The sequence below is a fragment of the Humulus lupulus genome, chromosome X, assembly GCF_963169125.1.
Source record: "Humulus lupulus chromosome X, drHumLupu1.1, whole genome shotgun sequence".
NCBI classification, from domain to species: domain Eukaryota; kingdom Viridiplantae; phylum Streptophyta; class Magnoliopsida; order Rosales; family Cannabaceae; genus Humulus; species Humulus lupulus.
In genome coordinates, this window is record NC_084802.1 from 226,544,881 (window position 1) to 226,548,783 (window position 3,903).

At 29.6% G+C, this 3,903-nt stretch overlaps 1 long non-coding RNA gene across 1 annotated transcript; it reads right to left on the reverse strand.

Moving 5' to 3' along the window:
• Positions 1–621: 621 nt before the first annotated feature.
• Positions 622–2,497, reverse strand: LOC133804332 (uncharacterized). The gene is made up of 4 exons (XR_009878432.1): positions 2,346–2,497; positions 1,684–1,758; positions 1,007–1,125; positions 622–916 (listed from the first exon to the last, which is right to left on the reverse strand). It is a non-coding gene; the product is annotated as an uncharacterized LOC133804332 (long non-coding RNA).
• Between the last annotated feature and the right edge of the window lie 1,406 nt (positions 2,498–3,903).

Sequence of the window (3,903 nt, forward strand, 5' to 3'; positions counted from 1 at the left end):
ATTTTTATTTTTCTAAAAATCTATTGTTGACCCTTGATTTGTTCAATGACACAGAGTCGACACTACAACAAAATAGAGGTTTTATGACTTTAATTGGGAGACATTGGAAGTCTACAATGTCTCCCACTTAGTGAGACGTTGTTGCTAGGGTCATTGTAGGTATATATCCCACGTCTCCCATTGGGAGACGTGCCTCACTTCCCACGTCTCCCACTGGGAGAGGTGGAAAGTCAAACGTTGACTTTCCACCTCTCCCATTGGGAGACGTGGGAAGTCCCTAGGAGACATCCCACGTCTCCCATTGGGAGAGGTGAGTCATTTCCCACGTCTCCCAATGGGAGAGGTGGAAAGTCAACATTTGACTTTCCACCTCTCCCATTGGGAGACGTGGGAAGTCTCCCACCTCTCCCAATGGGAGACATTGAAAGTCTCCCACATTTAAAAAAAATAAATTAAATAAATTTATAATTAATATTATTTTAATTTGATTTAATAATTAATTAAATTGAAATAATATTAATTTAAATTGAAATAATATTAATTTAAATTGAAATTATTTTAATTTAAATTTAAATTATTTTAATCTAAATTGAAATTAATTTAATAATTAATTAAATTGAAATAATATTAATTTAAATTGAAATTATTTTAATCTAAATTTAAATTAATTAAATTGAAATAATATTAATTTAAATTGAAATAAAAAAATATATTTGTTAGATATATACAAGAAATACAATATTTGTTAGAAATATTCAAAATGAACAAATATTGCATTGTGTATGAAGAAAGAGTTAAAAAATTAAAAAAAAACCTATCAACGAGGTCGGTAACTTTGGATTATCGGCAACATATATGTCGCCCATTCTTGTCGCAACTCATCAATTTGTGCCTCTGTATATGATGTGCTTGTTAGCTGCAAGAAATATAAAGTAAAATATATTAATTAATTATTTGATTACATTTATAGTTTCAAAAATAATTTGTAAATTTTAATTAATAATACCGTTCTCAAGTAATGCCTGGGACTTGCATGTTCAATCAAGTAATGCCCGTTCTCAACTAATCGTTTATTATCCTAAATAATATCGGGCAGCATTTCCCCTATAATAGTGACCTAACCATCTGCATGTGAATAACAAAACAAACAATTCAAACAACATACAATAAGTTTCTTCCTTATAGAATGCCTATATAAAATTAATTGTTTATTATCCTAGATAAAATCGGGCAGCATTTCCCCTATAATAGTGACCTAACCATCTACATGTGAATAGCAAAACAAACAATTCAAACAACATACAATAAGTTTCTTCCTTATAGCTCCGCAGCACACAGTCAAATTTCTCAGAACCTACTTCACTAATACACACAAGTTCTCAACCTTCCGTTATCACCGCAGCACACAATTTTAATCTCAGAACCTACTTCACTATGGATGAATATTTAAGATATTCAAACTCTTCTAACATTTGTTTAATAATATTAAAAGTAGAAGTAAGAGAATATATATTTACCTCTTGCAATTAATAATTCAAAAGCTAGCAAAATTACTTCAAGTAGTAATCGAATTCGCTATTAAATTCACAAACCAATATAAATAAATTAATAAATAATAAATAAAATATCACTAAATATCTAGCAATATATAACTTATTATTATAATTTTAGAAACTTAATTACCTCAAATGTGTGATTGATAGATATAGAAGTTTTGATGCAAAGTACTCTCTAAAATCTCACCACCAAAATCACAACCTACGAAATTAAATTAATTAATATGTTAAACATTACTAAACAAATATCACTAAATTCCTAATAAGTAATTGATTGGTAAACAAATAAAAAAAAACTCCAATGAGCCACTAATTATAACCTAAACAAAAAATCAATAAAAAATTTCATAACCTAAAATCTCAATAATCAACAAAAACATAAATTTTTGCATATATTTATATTTTTTAAATTATTTAATAAATTTATTTTAACATAATAACTATATATATAACAAAATAGTTAGAATTTAAAAAAAAAAAAAGTTTAAATATACATACAAAAATATATCTAACGAAATAAATAATGATAAAAATTAAAAAAAATCATGAACATATATATTATAATGAAATATATACAATGTGATAGGTTAAATTAAAAAAAAACTATGAAATCTTAAATCTATAAAAAAACCTCCATAGAAAAACAAATAAATCTAACAATGTATAGAAAAAAATGCATAAAAATGTAAAATTAACACAAAATCATGTATATTACTCATCCTAATGCTAAACCTATGATTTTTTATCAAAATAATTAACTAAAATTCATAAAAATTAAAAAAAACTAACCTTGAAAACCCTAAAATCGCAACCCCTTTCGTGCTCTCTGTTTGGTGTGCTCTCTCTGTTTGGTGTTATGAGGAAGAAGAAGACCCAAAATTCATTAAATGGCCAGGGGGACATCCAACGTCTCCCACTGGGAGACGTGGGACACGTGGCACGTCTCCCACTGGGAGACATTGAATGTATAGAGGGGTACATCCAACGTCTCCCATTGGGAGACGTGCCACGTGTCCCACGTCTCCCAGTGGGAGACGTTGGATGTACCCCTCTATACATTCAATGTCTCCCAGTGGGAGACGTGCCACGTGTCCCACGTCTCCCAGTGGGAGACATTAGATGTCCCCCTGGCCACTTCTCAACCTATTTCCAACGTCTTCCACCATTTTTAATGTCTTCCAATTGTAGTCATTAATAAAAACTTTCAATGTCTTACACCATTAGACATTTAAAACCCCTGATAAGTTTTAATGTCTTACACCAATGGTGTAAGACATTGTAGGGAGTCATTGTATGTCAAATTTGTTGTAGTGCGAGTAAAACAACAAAAGTAAGATGAATTCAAACCAAAATGATAAATGACACAAAGATTTAGTGGTTCGGCCCCAGATGATGGTAATGACCTACTTCTACTTAGTGTTCTTATTAGTGTATGAAAACTTACGATCAGTAAACAAGGATTTACTGAGTTTCACAAGCTCCACAAAAGATACAAAGTATTGCGTAAAAACAATAATTCTCTCTCTAAAGATCCAAAAGTCCTTTCTCATGAACCCTTTGAGCCTTATTTATAGGCTCAAGGATCTTCTTATGGGCTGATGAGTCTTGATTATATTTAATATAAGCGTATCTCAATCATAATAGAAATTACAATTATTACATAAATGTTAGATCAAATATCTTTAGAAAATATCTGATATACTACGACCAGTCCTGGTCGCCCAGTGAATTCTCTTCTGGTAGAAGGTCGACCAGAACATAACCACTTAAATAGTCACGCGCATCCTACGTGCATACTAATCTTGCCACGTCATCAGGTGAATCTTTTTGGGGAAACATCTATATATATTTTTAATTTAAAATCAATCAATTAATAAAAAAATATATTTTTATCACGACAATAAATTATCACTATTTTTAAAAAAATGGACAAAAGTCTACAAACGATATAGTATGAATGTTATAATTTAGAGGAAAAAAAACATTTTTTTCCAATATAATAATGCTGTATTGTAGCTAGTAGTAGTACTCTAAATAAATTTCGCACTTCTTTTCTTTCCCGTGAATTTTTATGTTTGCCAGAGTGGAACCAACTTATCATCTTTTAGATAATGCTTCTTTATAAACCACACGTATACAAGTATGTGATTCTCAATTATCTTCACTTAAATAATAATAATAATAAGGGTAGGTAACTCTGTGTTTTTGCAAAGTATCATTTTGGTACCTGTGTTTATAATAATATTAATTTGCTACCATGTATTTTAAAATCATACATATTTGGCATCATAAACTCAAATTTAATTAATAAAATTTTATCAATTTAATCAATTATATAAGGTCCAAA